We start from the raw sequence: 24,625 nt of genomic DNA on the forward strand, positions 1-24,625 counted from the left end.
TCCTTAAATGCTTTAAAAAGAACCTAGATTAAATAACCCTTTTCTTTCGTTAAAGTATTAAACTCTATACTTTTTGTGCCTTTTGAGGTTAGGAGGGAACTCTTGTTATATACACACAAATAATTATCATTATTAGAAGTATTGAAGATATTGTGGGCCTCAAAGTAAAATTTGCGCCTAATCAATGAATTTGTTAGAAATGGTACATCAATCATCTTGAAGAAATCAGAATATCGAAGTCAAATCCAAGTTAATTTCAAGTCGCAATCAACAATCAAGCAAAGTTAAATATGAAGAGCTGATCAAGACAAAAAATATGTTTGGTATAATGAGTTAGATCTTTGATAGTGGAATTATAGGGTAAGCTTGGATTTTTTGTCCATAATGGAGCTTACCATGTTAACCAGATGAGCTCGGAAAAAAAAAGGAGGGGTCGGTCAAGATAAGTTTTTATAAATGAATTTTCGTGGAATTATCTTTAAAAATACCTTGTTTTCACAAATTTAATTCTGCGTAAAAATTATTCACTAAAAGGTTGGTTTGGCTTTTTAAAATAAGGCATTGGCCTAGATATAATCTAAAACTGCAATAAAGATATTGAGACTATTGTTTAGGTAGTGATTTCATTGGAGCTTTCCCGCGTTTTTAAGTCTGGTCATGCGAAAGAAAGAGTGAAGTATTTTTAGTTCAATTTTTTAGTTTCTTTCATTTTATTCTAAATTCTTTTTAAGTCATCTACATGTTTCCATTTGTTTTTAATGTTTAATCCTTTTATTACTTGAGGGCAAGTAAAGTTTAAGCTTGGGGAGATTTGATAGATGTCATTTTATGTATCTTTTAGGGTAGTTTTTATTAGCAGTTAGCATCATATTTTGTACATTTGCATGTCATTAGTTTAAATAATGTTCAACTGATGTCTTTTATAAGAATTTGCGTACTGCTAATGTTCTTGTGTCATTTTTAGATAATTCGAGTGGAGAGTTACTTTAAGAGCAACTGGATGCATATTTGGAGCCTAAATGGAGTTGGAACTGAAGATGGATGCTAAGGAATGACTTGGAATGCTTAAACTGAAGAATCACGTCTGAATCAAGCCACAAAGCCATTTCTACGATTGTATTTTTGGCTTCTGCGATCGTATAATTATGTCGAGGTTTTGCAAGGTCGAAAGAAGTCATCTCGAGAAAAAAATTGAAATCTACGATCATATAACCCATATTTGCGACCGCATTTTTGTGATGCAGCTCCTGAAACTTCGGAAATAGCATCGTACTTCTTTTAAGGGTAATTCTGGTAAAAAAATCTGAATTTCTACGATCGCATATCCCATTTCTGCGATCGTAGATTCTGTCAACTTGTTCTGGAAGCTTCTATCTTGCATATAAATATGTCCCACCTGATCAGATTCCACAAGAGATAGTTCCAGACAACAAAAAACCCTTCTAAAGGCGATTTCTGACACTTTTCAGCACATTGTGGAGATCTAACGGTTGTGAATCATCTCATACACTTATTTTAGAAGATTAATCAGTTCATCTTTCTTTTTATTAGTTTAGATTCGTTATTGGCCATGTTTGGCGAAAACCGTAGATTTTAGTTTTGCATTAAACTAGTACTTGTAATGTGATTAGATATTAGATTTGGTTTTCTTTGTGTGAAGTGTGATTCTATCTTGTTGTTTCATTTTTGAGATAAATGAACGTTTGATTTTTAAATTCTTCTTAGCCTGGTCACCTAACTAGGGTTTTATCATTCCAATTAATCCGTTAAAAGAATCCATATAATTTTTCTTGGCAACTGATAATAAGTAACAAGTATCATATTGGTTCCATGTTGGGATTTAACTCTGATATAAACTGAAATTTCAAACATTGGTGCTTTCGAGCTTGTGAGAAGTATTGAGTATTACTGATATTATTACATAGATCTTAATGAAAACTTTTCTGATATTAAATAAAACATTATTTAATTAGACAGTAAAAAGTTAGGGTTATCTGAATAGCTTGTTTTGGTTAATTCAATTAGGTAAAATAGACTATACTAGATTTTGTTAGTTTTTCTCAATACCAGCTTACATAAAACACATTCGGAATAACCAAATTTAGGCTGATTGCATGATTAGGAAAGTCGCAACAGAACTGAATTCGTTTTTATTATTGATTTTTGTTTAGTTTATTTTAATTGCATTTTTTAGTTTTAGATTAAATCAAAAACCCCCTTTTTATATTTTTGGTTTAATGACTAGAATGTGTCTAATGCAAAAATGTTTTGACCGGTATGCTATCTCCCGGAGGATTCAACACTGCTTCCCTATGTTATCCTTTAATGCAAGTAGTAGTGAAATTTTATTTGCTTAATATGCCCGCAATAGTGTGTTAACAGAATACATGCATTAGGATACGTCAATAAAAAAATTTGGTGAGTTCTATAGGTTTTGACATGAAATACTTATATAACCGAAAGTGTGTTATAAAATTTATCTAGTTGACCAACTTTTATAAATACATATTTTTTTATAAAGAGTATAAAATAAGTGAGTTATAAAATTGTATTTAGACTCATTTATAAATTTGTTTTGCTCAAATCCAAAAGTATAAAAGTTGGCAAAATACACATAAGTATATCAGACTTATATTAAAGTTTTATGATTCCCATGACCAAATGCTTTTAATATAAGGATTTTGAATACCAAGTTGTAGGGATGCAAAACTCTTCATTGAATGGTGACTTTGAAAGATCATTCCCTCTTCGATATGGAAGGCTTCTATGTGAAGGTTTTAAGGCGCTTCTCTATGAAGGTCATAGAGAAGGCACTTCTCTATGAAGGTGGAATGCACTTCTCTGTGAAGGTCTTAGATAAAGTGGAATGCGCCTCTTTGTGATGGCCTTATGGGTTGAGCTTTACTACATACAATTGTATAGCATAGTTAGTTTAGGTTGAGAGAGCTCTCATTGTATAGACGAGTAGTCTAGTTTTAGAGAGAGAGAGAGAGAGAGAGAGAGAGAGAAGTATTGTAGTCAAGCAGACACATTCTTCTACATTTTTATACTACTCCATTATCTATACAACTTGTGCTTAAACGTTAGATCAGGTCTTATCGATTATGCATGATTCAATAATTCAAGAATTGTCATATCCATGGGATCCTACATGTGGTATTAGATCTTAATCTTAAAGGTTTAACAACTTTTTCGAGATTAAGGATCCTAGATGACAACATTTTCGTTTAATCGGCCCAAAGATTTGAAATATTTGGTGAGTTGATCTAATTACTTTTTTTTTTCATTAAATCACCCCAAATCTCAAATTCTTACTATTCATTCCAATCATATATTTTTGAGCCAAATTTTCTTTGATCAAATTGTCCTTTACTGTTCCTCGATTTACTCAATCAAGCCCAAAGTCTTTTACCGAATATTGTCAAGATCGATCCAATAGCAACACCATTTTCGTCTAACAAATCATTCGTATTCATTCAAGTTGTTTTTTCATATTTTGTTGATTATATGATCTGAAGAAAAACTGTTCTCGATCGATCTCTTCTAGAATTTGTATCTCTCTTTCACGATTTTTCTTCTTAATCTAATTGAATCACGATTACTGTTCATCATATGTTTTGATTCAATCGATCGATGTTCATTCAATCGCTGTTTATTTCGATCTATTCGAGAATTTTGCTGGATTGAATTTGTTTTGATTTAGTTTAAGGCAATCGATTTGAAGGAACTTGAAATAAAGTTAATACAGATTTGATTCAATCGATTGATTCTAACTATTCTTGTTTCTTGATTAATCTTGGATTGAGTTGCTAAAAGAAATAATAGAGAAAATGAAATTTTGATTGAATATGTCGATTTTGATCTGAAAATTATATGGATTTGTGTTTATAAGATTTCTCAAATTGAAGAACAAGTGATGAACATAATGAAATCGGTGAGTTGGTGATTCAATTTGTTGGATGTGGTGGACAGTTGAAGAGAACGTCAAATCGGTGTTCTAAAAGGTCGACGTTGATGAACATAATGAAATCGGTGACACGTGAAGTTGTGGTCTATTCGAAGGATTTACGATGTTGATTTGATTGTGGTCCTTAATGTAACGCTTCAACGTTGGTTCTACTATAGAATGTTTGATGGGATAATTGAATAACGAAGTTGGGATGAAGGTTGAATTCGATTGTGAAGAATCGAAGGAATGAGTCTCAATTTTTTGGGAATTTAATGGTTTGTTATTTGTATATCAATGGGTATCGATTTAGATTCGCAATTGGGAATTAATTCTCGAAAGACGAAGGTTCGATATCAAGGTTGAAGGGTTATTCGACATTGGTTGATTGGTAATATCGATTCACAATTGGGAAGTATGTTTTGATTCTCAATTAGGAAGTTGGGTTTCAATGTGAGATTATGAATGATTGAATTAGGAAGCCAATGGTTCGACATTGGGAAATTGGTTCAATTGGGAAGGCTAATGTTGAATTTAGAGGACGAATGGTTTGCTATTTACTATTGTTGTGGTTCGTTATTTTGCAACCGAAGGATTGGGGAAGAAGACACAGTTTATCACATTTGGTCCCTGAAACTTCAATACAATGACATTTTATACCCAGAAACCTAAATCTTTACAAATTTTGGAGAATTTTTGGGGATCTCAAAAGGTTATTTTTGCAAACGTTTTCAGAAAATGAACAATATTGTTCATTTTTCAAGTCAAATCGGTCCGGGAAATCAAGATTACGAAAATCATCATATTTTTCGTGTTTTCCAGATTTGAAGCTTCGAGTTTTTGTGACTTATAGAAGGGGAGTATTATATAGTAAAATCCACATTGAGCATTTTCTCATTCTTATTCGGAAATTTTTAATCATATTTCGATTATAAAAAGGGGAGAGATTATGATATGGGTATTGGAAATCAAAAGTTTTTGGATATTCATATACTTGGCCAATGATCATTTATGATTGAGACCATTTACTATTTTTACATGATTTTTATGATATTTTTAAGTAATAAATGGTGAAAAAATAATGAAGAACATCTAAAATTCTTGAAAATTAACAACCAAGTTCTTAATTGCAGTAAGAGCTGAAATACAAAGTTTGGGAAATTTTGGAACTAAATTGATTTAGTTTTTGAATATTTAATCATTGGAACACCTCCTAAAATGTTAAATTTTATCATTTCTATAATAAGAATTTTCACTTGAGTCTGCTATATAACAAATTAATTCATAGAAATCTAAATTTCACAGGAAAAATGTTTATAACTTATTAATATCAAAATTTTGACACAATATTGACATAATTCTATCATAGTAGTAAGTATAGTAGTATTAGATTTCGATTAGAGATTCATTAGTATGTAACATCGTTGTAGGAATCGATAGTGGTACGAGTGGAGCGTAGTTCAAGGCATCATTTGCATTATCTAGAAGCATTGTGAGTATTCACCGCCCTTATTTTCGGTTTTTACATTTTGGTGTGGAAAAGCATGTCCTAAACTATTTATGTTCATTGTATTTAATTTGACTTGTATCAAACTTGGATGTTATATTTTGCATATATATGTATGTTACTTTAATTCATGAGGCATGTATTGCGGTTAAGTCCCTGGAATCATTTGACACAACTAATTAACTCTTTTGAGCCCATTGCCATTATGGATAACACTATTAGGAGATGGACAACTCCTCACTCGCTCGATTCACAGGATGCATTTGACCATTTTATTCACTATGTTTGCAATAAACATAATAATCAATAGTGCACGATTCGGTCATTAGGCTTAGGTTGTGAACTTATGGATGAAATCATTATGCACATACGAAACTTGTTTACTCGTTTTAGAAACAAACTTTATTTCCATGAGAATATGAACCTTGCATCTCTTTTTGGAAAAGTACTGTATTTCTCATGATGACAACGAACTTTGTTTATGAAAACTTATTTACTCATTTTAGCAATGTACTCTTATTTATGCACACTTCTATCAAAACATTGATTATGGCTCATGAAACCACATTTTTGTAAACCTTGGAACTCACCAACTATTTTTATAGTTGACGCTCGCTTTACATGCTTTTTCAGGGATCATCTAGTAAGAGGCACATAGAGACACAACACTTGTAGAAGCATTACGCATGTGTCATTTTTCAAATGTATTGTAATATTTTTCTTTAAAGTTGTTCAAACTCATTGTAAACTATAAAGCTTTTAATACTATGGTTGGTTTTGTATTTATCTTTTTCTATGAAACCCTTTGTATTGCCGCTCCCCGTGTTTCCGCATTAGCGGGGTGAGAGAAAATGTTATTAGAGCCGAAGGTTTTAGAGAATACCAGTTTTCCTTTGGAGAACCCCAACTATAGCCAAAAGATTTCAAAAATGACTTTCAAAAATGCTAAATATACTATTGGTATAACTAAGTCGAGTACACATTATTGGACTTTAATTAGGTATAGTCTAGCCAACTATGCTTATTTAAGGAAAATTAATGCGGGACTGGAAACGGTTATAGTAAAATTATGTTCAAAACGATTTTCAACTTAAACTTTTGAAAACAAAATTTTTCGGTATGCGTATGGTCATTGCATATTATAGGCATTCATCTAGGTACACTTAGAAACTAAGTGCACTTTTACCACATTGTCTTTATTTACAAATATTCTTATCCCTTATCATTTACTAGGCTAACCAGTTAGGTTATATCACAAGGCGCTCTAGGAATAATCCACTTAGTACTGAGATCGAGTACTCCTCGGTTACTACTAACTTTGGACGTAAGGTTGGCAGCTAGAGTACCACTAGTGCTAATCTTAAATCGACACTAACATCAACTTTACATCAATACCCCTATATAATTTGTGTATTAGAGTTACGACTAGGAAAAGTGTTCCGATAACAACACGAGTGACAATTGGAGCATCGCGTTATGAGGTAGATGAGTCGCCACAAATAATCACTTGGATATCATTGGTGAGCATCCCTGATTTGACTCACGAGGAGACACAAAATTTCAGCCCATTGCTACGAATACTTGAGACTTCTCTTCTACGCTACGATGTTAGCTTTAGGTCGTTTTCATCTTGAGGTTAAAACTTAACCTATGATATCTCTTTGACCCAAAACCTTATCTTTGGTGATTCTTACCCTACCATATTTACTTTGAATTCAAGCAGAAACCATTCCCCTTATGACAAAATTTACAAGACTTAGTTTCAACACACCCAGATGTACCAGTAATCATCTCAAGTATACAATCATCTTACAGTTTCCAAATTTCCATCATGTTTCATGCCCGACCTCCAACCTTAAATTTTCATGGCCAAGCAAACATCACACTACTTTGTTTTATGAATCCTTCCTATGAATTTCAAATCCTCCTTCGAACCTTATTATTTTCATACATTCATTTGAGCCTTATCAACATTATTGACATTCCAGTCGTTATCAAGGATTACATCCCCTTACGCCATATACCACACTCTAAACCTATATCTAAACTTTTTACCTGTATAAAAGGCACGAAACTGCATATACACCATAAAGCATTTTACAAAGAATTTTCATGTCCTCTATTTTGGAAGAAAGTCACCGGTACTCGCCTTATACTCGCCTTAGTATTAGGTACGATTATCTACAAATATCCATTTATTCCTTACTTCTTCATATTCCATCGAAAACTTATTTTGCTTCATCAGTTTTATTTATCATCGATACAATACTTTATAACCACTTCATATAGTTTACTAGAGCTTTCCTAACCATGTAAGCCATATTTCTTGCTAAAAACAACTAACTTTACTTTTGCTAACTTACTTCAACTTAGCACTTTTCTTCAAAACTTAATTTAACATATGTTGATTTTGACCTTGTCCTCTCAAATTTGTTTCAAAACTATTTCATTAGCCAGATGTGCTTTTAAGAGCATATAAACCATTTTAAACCTTGTTACCACGTGGTTATATTTCAAAAACTTAAAAACACTTCTTTATAAAAGTATTTAAACTCTATGATATAAAACTTAATCATATGGCATTGAAGTTCATATTATGTGCAAAATCTTCATCGGATCTTTCAAACCACTTTTGTTTTGACTCTTTTGACCACTTTCTCATTTAGGCATTGTACTTTACTTCAATGTGTTTTCTTGAAACCCAACATGATGTTTTTACAACTTTCTACTCCAAACGTTTTTACAATACATCACTAATGAATACATTTCAAAACATACCTCATTTTTTTATTTTATTTCAACTAAGTTTTATAATATGTAAAGTTTCTAAATTTAAAGCATTGTAAAACTTAGTGTTCACTTTTTCCAGTGACCCACTTTCAAAAATGTATAACTATTTTTCAAAATATATTGAGTCTTTACCTTATCTGTTTTAACCATTGTTGGAATCTAGTATAAAAAATCAAAATTGTCAGATTTTGAATTACCAGTTTTAGCGCTTCTTCTTTCTCATAAATGGAGTTTAACGTAATAGATAACTCATGAATTTTTAGCAAACCTTAGCAAACACTTTTAAACTTCCACATGTCTATGTAACCATCAACATACATCAAGGATTGAATTTCGAAATATATCTTAACCTAGTTTCAAATTTACCTACAAATATTGTCCTTTAAATTTTTAACAATGGCAATCATTACTGCTACTACCGGCCTTTTCTTTCCCCCGCACTTGACCTCTTACTCTCCATCTGATTTGAGATATCACACACCCATAATAATAACATACTTCATGGTCTAAAATTGTTCTTATCAAATCTACTTCCCTTGGTACCATATCCGTATGTATGCAGACTAGAAGTCTACATTTTCGTTCTGAGCGATTAATACGTGTATAGTCATGAGGCATAATTTTGACTTGGTCAACCTTGATATATTCAACTACACCTCTTATCATATAAATTTTGTTTTTATTATGAAATCTACCGTAAACGAGTAATCCTTATTTTCATCGTTCTTTTGTTCTAAATTTAGAAATTCGATCAAAAGTACAATTTTCATTGTATTTCCCTTAAAATTAATACACATGGTGACTACCCTTGTGCTTATCCTTTTTCTAATCCAGAATATATACGTGAAGCATATATTTTCTTATGTTTCTTTTTTTCTTTAAAAACATAAAAAGTTTTGTAGAATGACTAAATTAAGAATGCTGTATTTTCAATGATCGATATTTCTGCACCTTTCTTAAAATAGCATTCTATTTTGCAATTTCCAGTGAGTTCCTAAACTCTCAAACATGTTTTCATAAATATTATGACTCCTCGTAAACTTGAATTTGTCTTGAACTAAACAATTGGGCAATTTTACGAAAAAAATTGTAGTCTAAATATTTCTATATAAGTTCCCTCAATGACTCTTTATATATATATATATATATATATATATATATATATATATATATATATATATATATATATATATATATATTTCGAATATGGTTCTATTGTAGTAAGAGTAACCATAGTAGTAAATATAGCCTCGAAGATCCTCGATCATTTCGTAATTGATTGTGTAGACGACACTTGAATAGTCTTTACATTTGAAATGCACCAAAACTTCGTTGCCTACCCTTAGGTTGTATATTTAGAAACTTACCATCGATTGCTTCTCTTTTATTCATGCTACCCTTTCTTATTTTGGAATATACCTTTTCCAGACTTAATAGCCAACCCGAAAGCGAGCTAATTGTCCCTAATCTCTTATTTATTAGGCAGAAAATTTACACTTAGTGCTAAGTTAGACCACGAATTAAGAATCAATGCGAACTGAGCACTCAATGCAATTGGTGCTTCAGAAAAACTTATAACGTACTTTTAAGTTAGATAATATCTAACTATATAATATTTTTTGACTAGGTTGCCATGGTTAGATCATGATTCTCATGATCCTAATTTCCCACAATCTAGACAGTAGAACACGAATTGGGGAAATACTAACCTAATTATAGCTAAAGGAATTGACTCTCCCTTGAGGAATTAATCAAATATGATCAAAAGGTTCTTCAAGTTATCAAATCTCCAGCTATACACTTGTATTTGGCTAAGTTCTAATTGAAAACGTCACAAATTGAATTTTGGGTTGAAATTCTTTCAACTGGGGGAGACTGTGACAACCGTCAAAATTCGAGACAGTACTAGATTTGAATAAACTTAGTTGCATGTATAGGCACGGCACATGCTAGTCTTGGTAGCTAGAGATTAATTCATACCCTACTAGAAATTGGAAACAATTAGAAACGAGTGACAGTACGCTTAGATTTCACATTGATATGTGAAATCTATAGCTACTTTAACTGTAACAACTATCCAAATTCGGGTCATTCCTTGACTCGAGCATTTTTATATATTCATGTAGACATAACATGCACTTGACCTAGTAGTAGAAATTAGGTCAGGGTCTCATAGGAACCTAAGTCAGAGTTGAAAACTAGGACTAGTATACTTAATTCTTCAATTTTAATTGAATCTCGAAATCACCACATAGAAATGTCAACAAAACCGATAAAAATAAATTATAAACATTATTTCTAACTTGAATAAGAGTTAGGAAACCCAAAAATAGTTTGAAGTCTCAAAGATTCGATTTATTTTGATATTCAAAGATTTATTAAATCTCAAACCCTAAAAATCCTTAAAACCCAAATTTATAAAATTTATCATCTAAAAACTCCACAAAATTTGGTATGAACCTCATTACATAAAATTTACAATATTTAAGTTATGGGATATAATCAAAGATATAAAAGTTTAATTATCAAACATTAATCATATTTTATGAGTTAAAATACAAGGACTTTTACAAAGGCCAATATATTATTAAGGAGATTTTATAAAAATGAGGATTTTTATAAAATTTAAATGTAGTTTATAAAAATAATAGAGATGGAGCCTCTCTCATTCAAAAATTCAGCCTCCACTCTCTCCATATCTCCTCCCACTCTTCGCAAAATACTTCACACATTAGAACATCTCCCACATTCTACCTCTCTACTCCTCTCTCTAAAAAAACTTCTATTTCCCTTTTCTCTAGAAAATCCAAACTTAGGAGTAAACTCACTGGGAGAGATTTTTCCATTCGATTATTCATGAATTTACACACATCTCTACATTTTGGGGATCGATTTTCGTGGAGAGAAATCCCAAAGAGATGAGAAGAGAGATTGGGTACCAGAGAGACAGAATCTCTCCTTTCTCTCTTTTCTTTTCTCTAAAACCCCCCATTATTCCTATTTCTTTCAACCATGATTTTGGAAGCCAAAGAAATACATTTTTATCTAAAAATATTCATCATCAATAGTTAATCTCAAAGGTAAACCCTAATTTCCCTCCATTTCCCTTCATATTTACATGATTTTTCTTGCATTTTCTTCTTCTTCTACACCATTCCATATAAACATTCATATGCATGTTCATGCATGTCGATTTTGATGATGATGGTGGTAGGACTTCACTCAAAAACATCATGCATTTTACAAATAGTGAAGTCCCATGACCTAAACCTAAGTCAAAATCAAGATAATGCATTTTTCTACAAGTTTTGGTGGAAAATCACCACATGCACCATGTGTTTTCTTTCAAAAATCAGTTTCTACACCTTCATCTTCTTCAAAGTTTGTTTTCATATGGTTAAAATAGTTTTTAGAACATAATGGATGTGTTTTAACACCATGCATGTGGAAAAACAAGGTTGCATGTTCATGATCTTAGTGCAAAAACAATTTTTAAGGATCAAAACATCAAACTCAAGTTATGAGTTTTTGAGAAACAAAATTTTGTTCATGAATTCATGTATGCATTTTGATGAATTTAAATCTTTTGATCCTGGAAACATGAGTATTACATGTATGAATTATGATACATTTAAAATATTTTAGAGGATTTACTCAAAGTAATGATGAAAACTCACTTTTTCTAACCTATCATCATGCATGTAATCTGCCAGCTTTTGTTACTTCACATTGAACTGCAATATCTCTCATTTCTTAATAAAAAATCGAGATTTTTTTTCCTGATTTGTAATACTATGAGCTAGATTTCGAACCCAAAAGGCATGGAAATCACTAAGATTTCTACTTTTAAGAAATTTTACAAAATTGTTGCTCCAACAGCTCTTTTCTTGGGATTACTATTTTTATGTTGAATCTTAAAGAGAGAAAATTATCACTAAAAATCCTTCAAAAATTATTTTCAACTCCTAACATGTTAAAATTAGTGAAACTAGAATATTATGGTTTAAATCACTGTTGAAATGTTGGTACAAAATCTCAAACTTTCAACCCAATTTTTAAGATCAAACAAAAATAAAATTTCGTTCCTATATTTCTTGAATGTTAAATATTCTACTAAACACCAAAGTAAATACAAACCAATATTCTTCATTGTAGATTCGAAATGTTGTAAAAAGTCGAAGTGTGTATTTTGATTTTTCGTATGTTTTATGTATTTTGCTAAGGCACATTGTTTACGAAATGTAATGCTTAGTCCTTATTATTTTTTGTACTTCCAGCCTTCTATAAATAGGAGTGGAACCTAGAGTTAGAGAGAGAGTTTTTCCCAGTACTTCTTCTGTCTAATTTTGTACTCTGAGTTCGTGGAAGTAATTAAGCAAAACAGAATTATTTACTCCTTGTGTTCATTACTTGATTTACTCTGATTTCATTCGATTTCTCATTACAATTCTTCTATAATTGGTATCAGAGCAGGAATCAAACTGCAATGATCTGATTTTCCTTTGAATCAATCGTTTTTAAGTCACGAGTTTGTCTCAAAAGTTTCTGCACATTTTGGTTCTGGAAATCATCTGTGATCTACAGTTTTGATTTGATTCTGCAATCGAATTGTATAATCGAGTAATCGATTTCAAGTTTTTGATCAATTAATTCACTCAATTTTCAATCTCTTCAAGTTTTCTAGAAAATTCTCATCCGTACAACAATGACGAACTTCAACATGAACACGATGACTTCATTTTCTCATCTGTTAGGATCTTCTACGAAGATTCCTATGTTGATCCCGGAGTACTATGATCAGTGGGCTGATCGAATGGAGGATTACTTAAATGGATTGGACGAGGAACTCTGGAGCTGCATTTCTGGAACAGTTCAACCTCCACCAAATGTTCAAAACATTGCTTCATCTGGATCAACACCTTCTGTTACTGATCAATCTTCAAGGCTGGAGAAACATGAGAAGCGTTGTGTGAGAGAGCCGAGAGGTGCATTGCCACCTGTTGTTTACAATTACATCCGTGGTTGTAAAACTGTTAAGGAAATCTGGAATACGCTTAAGGAAAAGTATCAGGGAAGCGAGAAGACGAAGATTAACTCTGTTAAACAGTGTCTTGTGGAGCTGAAGGAGTTCAGACAGAAAGAGAATGAATCGATTGAAATCTAATATGATCGTCTTAATGAACTGATCTATAGATGCAATCGGTATGGAATCAGCAGGTCAACTATGGAGTTCAATCTCACTTTTATGATGAGACTTCATAAGGAATGGAGAAGTATCAGCATGTTGGTGAAAAATCAACAAAGTTTCGATAATTCATCTCTGAATGATTTTTATAATCAGTTGAAAACTCACGAAAGTGAAGTGAATGAGATAGCTGAAGAGACGAAACTAAGCATTGGAGGTCCATTGGCACTTGTTTCGTAAGTTTTTGAAAATGAAGTTGATGAGAAAGATGGTTCTGATGAAGAAGGTCTGTTAATGAACTCTGATGATGAAGCCATTGCTTTTTACTCTAACAACTGATTTAAAAAGTTCTTCAAGAAACCGTTTAATCCCAAAGTGAAGCAGAACGAAAAGAAGGGAAGTTTCGTTAGCAAGTCTGGTGTTGAAGAGAAGAAGAAATTTGAGAAGAGTGATGAGAAGGCAAGAGAGTCGAAGAGTGAAAAGAAGCTCAAGGGAGATTTAGGCATCGATTGTCATTATTGCAACAGAGCAAATCATTTAGCTAATAATTGCATGCTTCGTAAGAAAGAAGAAAAAAAGAATAAGGTCAAGGACGAAGCCTACTATGTGGAGAAATTGGAAGAGTTCGTTCGAAAGCGAAAGGGATGTCTTTGGTAGCAAGAGGTGAAGATGAAGAGGATGGCACATATCAAATCTGGTCCACAGGTTCTGATGATGAAGAAATGCGAAATCCAACACATGGAGCAATGTTCGCACAATTTGAGGAGGACGAGGATGAATAGGTGACTGGTCATTGTTTCATGACCAAATCTGGAGACAAATCACCGATGACTACGAAGGTACGTTCTATTCTTCAATCTTTTAACATTCCTTTACAAGCTTATGATTCTGAGATAATTGCATTCGATGATATTGTTGATTACTTTGTACCTATTGTTGTGTTTGTTAGTAACGAAGCCAAGAAATTGAACATTCAGTTATTAGAGACCCAAAAACTGTCAGATACAAAACGCAGTAGGGTAGAATATTTGGAATTACAATTGAACAATGTCAATAATGATAGAGAAAATCTAGATAGAGATGTAAGGATGCTACTTGCTCAAAGGAATATATATTGTAATTCGGCAAAACGTCTCTGTGCTAAATTGACTTCGTTACATCATTCGTCTGATATTAGCAAAAAACAACATAGGAAATTGTTGCCTTTTCTTGTTTTTGAAAGAGAAAAGATTGATATTTTGTCTTATGATTGTGAACAAACAATAGCAGATTTTGACAAAGTGCCTGATGATAGATTTGCATATGGTATTGTTAAAATAGACGAATTTTTGAATGTTGATGAATTGGTAGAAATAGTGAATGATACTTTGACGAAAAGTGAAAAAATCAAAATTTTGAAAAGAACTGAGAATTCGAACTGCAATGATCTGATTTTCCTTTGAATCAATCGTTTTTAAGTCACGAGTTTGTCTCAAAAGTTTCTGCACATTTTGGTTCTGGAAATCATCTGTGATCTACAGTTTTGATTTGATTCTGCAATCGAATTGTATAATCGAGTAATCGATTTCAAGTTTTTGATCAATTAATTCACTCAATTTTCAATCTCTTCAAGTTTTCTAGAAAATTCTCATCCGTACAACAATGACGAACTTCAACATGAACACGATGACTTCATTTTCTCATCTGTTAGGATCTTCTACGAAGATTCCTATGTTGATCCCGGAGTACTATGATCAGTGGGCTGATCGAATGGAGGATTACTTAAATGGATTGGACGAGGAACTCTGGAGCTGCATTTCTGGAACAGTTCAACCTCCACCAAATGTTCAAAACATTGCTTCAACTGGATCAACACCTTCTGTTACTGATCAATCTTCAAGGCTGGAGAAACATGAGAAGCGTTGTGTGAGAGAGCCGAGAGGTGCATTGCCACCTGTTGTTTACAATTACATCCGTGGTTGTAAAACTGCTAAGGAAATCTGGAATACGCTTAAGGAAAAGTATCAGGGAAGCGAGAAGACGAAGATTAACTCTGTTAAACAGTGTCTTGTGGAGCTGAAGGAGTTCAGACAGAAAGAGAATGAATCGATTGAAATCTAATATGATCGTCTTAATGAACTGATCTATAGATGCAATCGGTATGGAATCAGCAGGTCAACTATGGAGTTCAATCTCACTTTTATGATGAGACTTCATAAGGAATGGAGAAGTATCAGCATGTTGGTGAAAAATCAACAAAGTTTTGATAATTCATCTCTGAATGATTTTTATAATCAGTTGAAAACTCACGAAAGTGAAGTGAATGAGATAGCTGAAGAGACGAAACTAAGCATTGGAGGTCCATTGGCACTTGTTTCGTAAGTTTTTGAAAATGAAGTTGATGAGAAAGATGGTTCTGATGAAGAAGGTCTGTTAATGAACTCTGATGATGAAGCCATTGCTTTTTACTCTAACAACTGATTTAAAAAGTTCTTCAAGAAACCGTTTAATCCCAAAGTGAAGCAGAACGAAATGAAGGGAAGTTTCGTTAGTAAGTCTGGTGTTGAAGAGAAGAAGAAATTTGAGAAGAGTGATGAGAAGGCAAGAGAGTCGAAGAGTGAAAAGAAGCTCAATGGAGATTTAGGCATCGATTGTCATTATTGCAACAGAGCAAATCATTTAGCTAATAATTGCATGCTTCGTAAGAAAGAAGAAAAAAAGAATAAGGTCAAGGACGAAGCCTACTATGTGGAGAAATTGGAAGAGTTCGTTCGAAAGCGAAAGGGATGTCTTTGGTAGCAAGAGGTGAAGATGAAGAGGATGGCACATATCAAATCTGGTCCACAGGTTCTGATGATGAAGAAATGCGAAATCCAACACATGGAGCAATGTTCGCACAATTTGAGGAGGACGAGGATGAATAGGTGACTGGTCATTGTTTCATGACCAAATCTGGAGACAAATCACCGATGACTACGAAGGTACGTTCTATTCTTCAATCTTTTAACATTCCTTTACAAGCTTATGATTCTGAGATAATTGCATTCGATGATATTGTTGATTACTTTGATACTATTGTTGTGTTTGTTAGTAACGAAGCCAAGAAATTGAACATTCAGTTATTAGAGACCCAAAAACTGTTAGATACAAAACGCAGTAGGGTAGAATATTTGGAATTACAATTGAACAATGTCAATAATGATAGAGAAACTCTAGATAGAGATGTAAGGATGCTACTTGCTCAAAGGAATATATACTGTAATTCGGCAAAACGTCTCTGTGCTAAATTGACTTCGTTACATCATTCGTCTGATATTAGCAAAAAACAACATAGGAAATTGTTGCCTTTTCTTGTTTTTGAAAGAGAAAAGATTGATATTTTGTCTTATGATTGTGAACAAACAATAGCAGATTTTGACAAAGTGCCTGATGATAGATTTGCATATGGTATTGTTAAAATAGACGAATTTTTGAATGTTGATGAATTGGTAGAAATAGTGAATGATACTTTGACGAAAAGTGAAAAAATCAAAATTTTGAAAAGAACTGAGAATTCGAACTGCAATGATCTGATTTTCCTTTGAATCAATCGTGTTTAAGTCACGAGTTTGTCTCAAAAGTTTCTGCACATTTTGGTTCTGGAAATCATCTGTGATCTACAGTTTTGATTTGATTCTGCAATCGAATTGTATAATCGAGTAATCAATTTCAAGTTTTTGATCAATTAATTCACTCAATTTTCAATCTCTTCAAGTTTTCTAGAAAATTCTCATCCGTACAACAATGACGAACTTCAACATGAACACGATGACTTCATTTTCTCATCTGTTAGGATCTTCTACGAAGATTCCTATGTTGATCCCGGAGTACTATGATCAGTGGGCTGATCGAATGGAGGATTACTTAAATGGATTGGACGAGGAACTCTGGAGCTGCATTTCTGGAACAGTTCAACCTCCACCAAATGTTCAAAACATTGCTTCATCTGGATCAACACCTTCTGTTACTGATCAATCTTCAAGGCTGGAGAAACATGAGAAACGTTGTGTGAGAGAGCCGAGAGGTGCATTGCCACCTGTTGTTTACAATTACATCCGTGGTTGTAAAACTGCTAAGGAAATCTGGAATACGCTTAAGGAAAAGTATCAGGGAAGCGAGAAGACGAAGATTAACTCTGTTAAACAGTGTCTTGTGGAGCTGAAGGAGTTCAGACAGAAAGAGAATGAATCGATTGAAATCTAATATGATCGTCTTAATGAACTGATCTATAGATGCAATCGGTATGGAATCAGCAGGTCAACTATGGAGTTCAATCTCACTTTTATGATGAGACTTCATAAGGAATGGAGAAGTATCAGCATGTTGGTGAAAAATCAACAAAGTTTTGATAATTCATCTCTGAATGATTTTTATAATCAGTTGAAAACTCACGAAAGTGAAGTGAATGAGATAGCTGAAGAGACGAAACTAAGCATTGGAGGTCCATTGGCACTTGTTTCGTAAGTTTTTGAAAATGAAGTTGATGAGAAAGATGGTTCTGATGAAGAAGGTCTGTTAATGAACTCTGATGATGAAGCCATTGCTTTTTACTCTAACAACTGATTTAAAAAGTTCTTCAAGAAACCGTTTAATCCCAAAGTGAAGCAGAACGAAATGAAGGGAAGTTTCGTTAGTAAGTCTGGTGTTGAAGAGAAGAAGAAATTTGAGAAGAGTGATGAGAAGGCAAGAGAGTCGAAGAGTGAAAAGAAGCTCAATGGAGATTTAGGCATCGATTGTCATTATTGCAACAGAGCAAATCATTTAGCTAATAATTGCATGCTTCGTAAGAAAGAAGAAAAAAAGAATAAGGTCAAGGACGAAGCCTACTATGTGGAGAAATTGGAAGAGTTCGTTCGAAAGCGAAAGGGATGTCTTTGGTAGCAAGAGGTGAAGATGAAGAGGATGGCACATATCAAATCTGGTCCACAGGTTCTGATGATGAAGAAATGCGAAATCCAACACATGGAGCAATATTCGCACAATTTGAGGAGGACGAGGATGAATAGGTGACTGGTCATTGTTTCATGACCAAATCTGGAGACAAATCACCGATGACTACGAAGGTACGTTCTATTCTTCAATCTTTTAACATTCCTTTACAAGCTTATGATTCTGAGATAATTGCATTCGATGATATTGTTGATTACTTTGATACTATTGTTGTGTTTGTTAGTAACGAAGCCAAGAAATTGAACATTCAGTTATTAGAGACCCAAAAACTGTTAGATACAAAACGCAGTAGGGTAGAATATTTGGAATTACAATTGAACAATGTCAATAATGATAGAGAAACTCTAGATAGAGATGTAAGGATGCTACTTGCTCAAAGGAATATATACTGTAATTCGGCAAAACGTCTCTGTGCTAAATTGACTTCGTTACATCATTCGTCTGATATTAGCAAAAAACAACATAGGAAATTGTTGCCTTTTCTTGTTTTTGAAAGAGAAAAGATTGATATTTTGTCTTATGATTGTGAACAAACAATAGCAGATTTTGACAAAGTGCCTGATGATAGATTTGCATATGGTATTGTTAAAATAGACGAATTTTTGAATGTTGATGAATTGGTAGAAATAGTGAATGATACTTTGACGAAAAGTGAAAAAATCAAAATTTTGAAAAGAACTGAGAATTCGAAACTTGACTCTCAATATAATTTTGTTGATATCGAAGATAATTCTGATAGTTTTAGCGAAATCAGTGAAATTGAGGAGGAGGTAAGTGTCGATTGTTCTCAGTTATCTGTCATTAATGTCACATCTAGGTCAAAAGGTAACGAAATTTGTGATGATTCAAGGGTTGAGGATGACACAGATAGACCCTCTACTTCAAAAGTATATGATTTTGATCATGTGAGTGTAAGAGACAGTCAAACCGTTGGAACTTCTTCATATTGACCTTTGTGGACCATCAACTATTGAAACTCTTAACAAGAAACGGTACACTTTGGTTATTGTTGATGATTTTTCACGATTTACGTAGGTGCATTTTCTCAGGTTAAAATCTGAAGTCGCTCAAACAATGATCGAATTTATCAAGAAAATTGAAACAAGTCTGAAGAAGAAAGTTCGAAAAATCAAAAGTGATAATGGGTCTGAGTTTAAAAACAATGTGCTCGATTCGTTCTTAACTGAGAAAGGAATTTCACATAATTTCTCTTCAACCTATACACCACAACAAAATGGTGTGGTTGAAAGGAGAAATAGGTCTCTTTGCGAAGCAGCAAGAACAATGATGATATATGCGAATCTTCCTCAATATCTGTGGGCAGAAATAGTTTCGACAGCATGTTTTACTCAGAATCGATCCTTCATTCATCGTCATTTCAACATTACTCCTTATGAAATCATAAATAACCGAAAACCTAATGTCAAATTCTTTCATGTTTTTGGCCGCAGGTGTTTTATCATGAATCTCAAAGATAATCTTTCAAAATTTCAGGCTAAGGATGATGAAGGAATATTTTTAGGATATTCGAACAATTCGATTGCATACAGAGTGTTGAATAAACGAACACGAAAAGTTGAAGAAACATTTAATCTCACTTTTGATGATTATTATGTGAAACAAGTTGAAAAACAATTCAAACAAAAACCAATTCTTAATGAATCAAATGATGAATCTGAAAGTTATAATTCATCTGATTTTGATTATGATTTAATTTTTGGTGTTCCAGACAGGGCTGCTGATGCAGAAGTAAATGCTGCTGATAATCAAATTCCTGAATCTTCGAAACATACTGATGATTCGACAATCACATTAGACATAACTGCTAATGGCCAAAGTATGCTAGATGCACAAGTGGAGGGGGAACACTTGAATTTACTTTCAAATTTTGAGGGGGGCATCCTTTCGTGGGGGAGAATAGAAGAATTAATGAAAGTTTCGAGGGGGAGCATCAAAGTGATAATTATGTCGAGGGGGAGCATAATGAAAATGATACAATATATCTTGATCAAAATGATGATTTCACGAAATCAATGATAATATTTCTGTTGCAGGTTCTGAAAATGAAGAAATGTACGAAGATGCACCATTGGACTTTGATCCAGCATATCAGCCACTAGAAAAATGGACAAGAAATCATCTGAAAGAACAAGTCATTGGGAATCCACAAGATGGAGTCTTGACAAGAGCTCAAATTCGTGCAAAGAATGAGGTACTGAATGCTCATCAAGAATTTTGCATGTTTAATGTTTTCATTTTGAAAATTGAACCAAAGACAGTTACGGTTGCAATGGAACGCTCAGATTGGGTTGTAGCAATGCAATCTGAACTGGCTGAATTTGAACGAAACAATGTTTGGAGATTAATTCTGAAACCTGACGATGTTTCGATTGTCGGACTAAAATGGATTTTCAAAAACAAAACCGACAAATATGGAAACATTATTCGAAATAAAGCACGATTAGTTGTTAAAGGATATTTGCAACAAGAAGCCATTGATTATGAAGAAACCTTTGCCCCTATCGCAAGACTCGAGGCTGTTCGAATATTTTTAGCATATGCAGCTCATAAAGATTTCGATGTATTTCAAATGGATGTTAAATGTGCTTTTCTCAATGGTGAACTTAAAGAAACAGTCTACGTAGAGCAACCTCCAGGTTTCGTAGATGAAAAATATCCTTATCATGTTTACATTTTAGATAAAGCTGTTTATGGGTTAAAACAAGCACCAAGAGCCTAGTATGCAACTCTTACCAATTTCTTAAAACAGTCGAAATTTAAACAAGGATCAGTTGACCCCACATTATTTTGAAAGAAAGCTGGGAATCATCTAATGCTTGTTCAAATTTATGTCGATGATATTATTTTTGGCTCTACTAACCCTGCTTTGTCTAGAGAATTCAAAAATCTGATGAAAAGCCAATTTGAAATGAGTATGATGGGCAAAATAAATAACTTTTTGGGCCTAAATATTCATCAAAGCAGAGAAGGAATTTTCATCAATCAAGAAAAATATACCAGGAATTTGCTCGAAAAGTTTGGAATGACAAATAGCACGAAGCTAAGAGTACCAATGGTGGTTGGAACAAGGCTAACACCTTTTTTAGACACACCTGTTGTTGATCTTACTTTATACAGGAGTATGATAGGTTCATTGCTTTATCTTACTGCAAGTCGACCTGATATCATGTTTTCTGTATGTAATTGTGCTAGGTATCAAGCAAATCCAAGAGAACCACACTTAACTGCGGTGAAAAATATTTTTCGTTATCTCAAGGGGACAATTTCGTTAGGATTATGGTATCTTTCGAAATCAGGATTTTTCATTCAAGCATTTTCAGATGCAGATCTGGGAGGATGTACTCTTGATAGGAAAAGTACAAGTGGAGGATGTCAATTACTAGATGGGAAGCTTGTAAGTTGGCAATCGAAAAAGCAAACTTGTGTTGCAATTTTAACTGCTAAAGCTGAGTATGTTGCAGCTGCCGCTTGCACTTCGAAAATCATATGGATCCAAAGCCAATTCCGTGACTATGCAATTAACATGAAAAAGATTCCATTGTATTGTGATTCACAAAGTGCAATACGCGTTTGTCATAATCCATTACAACATTCGAAAACCAAACATATTTCACTTCGTTATCATTTTATTAAGGATCATGTGGAAGATGGAAATATTGAAGTTCATTTTGTAAAAACAACTGATCAGCTTGCTGATATTTTTACAAAACCATTAGATGAAAAATCATTTGTTAGAATTTTGACAGGATTGGGGATGATTGAATCAAGTTCAGTTCCAGGATTACTTTTGAATGAAGGACGAAGAAAGAAGATGAAAAAGTGTTGATTCAGAGGCAATGCTGAATGATTCAGATGCATATAGTATTAACCATTCAGAGGTTAATGTTCACGATCAGCGCTTCGATACACTTCGTTTTCGAAAATCTGAGAAAGAAAAGTTTCGTTAGTTTGGTACATTCTTACAATTTTGTTTGAAAATTTTGAAAAACCAAAAAATATTTTTGAAAAATCAAAAATACCAAAAAGATTTTCTTTTGTTATTTGTTTTATTTTCGAAAAACATAAAATCACAAAAATATTTTTCTTTCTTTTCAAAAATATAAAATCCAAAAAGATGTTTGTTACTTTGTTCTTTCTTTCTTACTGCAGAATTCAAGGAAGTTTTACAAGGGTCATGCTTGCGTTTCTAGGGAAAGGTATATTTTCGAATCTTTGTACTAGTTAAGATGTCCCTAGAAGCATGTTGCAGCATGTCGACCCAAGCCTCCAATGACTCAATGTGTGATTCCGAAAGCCTTAATGAAATTTTTCATTACGAAAATTTCTTCCCAATCAGGCTTGCATTCACATTAGTCAACTGAGCTACCTTAATCTTCTCATCTGAGTTAAGATTTTTATGTTTGGTCCACACATAACAGAGGTACATTCGATTTCTAAAACAATCTTTTTCATCTCAAAATTCTTAACACATTTCACACACAAATACATATGTCCATGAGGTCATTGATCAAACCAATCATGACTTAGACATATCGAAACTCTGTGTTAATGATCTGAATTCATGAGGCCGTGATGAAAGTGAAACCCGAATTTTCTAAATCTTTTAAGGAATTGACGGGGAACTATGTTCCAGATTTTCACGAAACATTTGTTTCAGTACCAAATTTTCGATACTCCAAATCATATTCTTTCGTTATGAGTGGTCTTGATCAAATGTTAGAAGTGACATTTGTTGCCCAACAGGATCCAGCTACAATTTTTTTTGAATATGATTTCCGTGTGAGTATCAATTCTTATCCTTAGTCACTTTCAAAATATTCCAAAGCATACTTGTCACTAACTACACTGGTCAAACAAGTAATTTCTGTTACAATTGCTCACCTTATGTTTAGGATGATATGTAACAAAATTCTTAATACCTCCCATAGAGCCTTGAAAAAGAATCCCTTCGATACTTCTATATAACCATTCGATTGTAATTCACGGGAAAACAAACAAGCAATTGATTATCTCTTTTGATAATTAACGAAGCAACCTTTGCCTGGGGTTTTACTGCTTTTCTGTCGAAATTTTGATTTTCGACATCACAGATCCAAATTTTTGTTAATTTGTTTCTTATCATATTCTTTTGGCACACTGCACTCATGAAATCCTTGAGGTTCTGAGTATTACCAACTCAGGCTGAAGATTTCGCAAGGCTGGCATATGACTTTGTTTCCAAGCCCAAAAACGAAAGAGCCTAACCTCCATGCCGAAGGTTTTCAATCTTATCCACTTGGTACTCACGAACAGTTTTGATGTAACCGTTTGGCAACGTGATCCGAGTTTCAAGGTACTTTATCTGACATGGCGCGTTTAACGGCTAGTGGTGTAATTTTCAAGCAAGGACATGGCCTACTCATTAATGAAAATGATTGAAATTCAATTGGGGTTACATATAAAAGGAAATTCTTTTTCCTTTGATCATTACGCTTTCAAAATTCACAGACGAACAAAAGCCCTAGTTTTTCCAATCTTCAAGATTTATCTCAAAAGTTCATCAATGGATGCCACTCAAAACACCACTGAAGAAGTTGTTTCACTACCACTTATGAAGATCCAGAGCACAAACTATCAAGTTGAGGGTGATGTTTCTCTATACCCTGAGGAGTTGAAGATATTGATCGTCGCACTTCAACATTCTGGATTGGCTACTGCTATGTTCAATTCTTTTGCTGTTCCGATGACATGGTTATCCATGGCTGGTTCTACTTCTTCTTACAGCAAATCCACATACATTATTACGTTCAATCTCATCAATGAAAAGAGGATTCGTCTTACCAAGCAGATGTTTATCCAAGTATTGCAGATTCCGAATTCACCACCATTCTTTAAGCCTAACAATGCTCAGATCATCTACATGTTCAATGAGATGGGTCATCAACGCCCACTTACCAAGATTAGTGATTTCAAAAAGTCTTGTCTTCCATTTATTTGGAATTTCTTGTTTGGAATCTATCTACGGTGTTTGACTGGGAGAAGTGTTGGATTGGATAAGGGGAGAATTGTACGCCATGGTTGCAGGGTTGTACTATGATTTAAGTGTTGATTTCGCAACTCAAATGTGGAAGGAGTTCGTGAAAAGCTTGGAAAATACTAACATGGTGAAAGGGATCTCTTGTGCAAGATATTGGAGTCTCATTCTTGAGAAGATCTACGAAAAGGAAGG

Source organism: Lactuca virosa, chromosome 2 (assembly GCF_052849685.1).
Source record: "Lactuca virosa cultivar CGN04683 chromosome 2, Lactuca_virosa_CGN04683_v6, whole genome shotgun sequence".
NCBI classification, from domain to species: domain Eukaryota; kingdom Viridiplantae; phylum Streptophyta; class Magnoliopsida; order Asterales; family Asteraceae; genus Lactuca; species Lactuca virosa.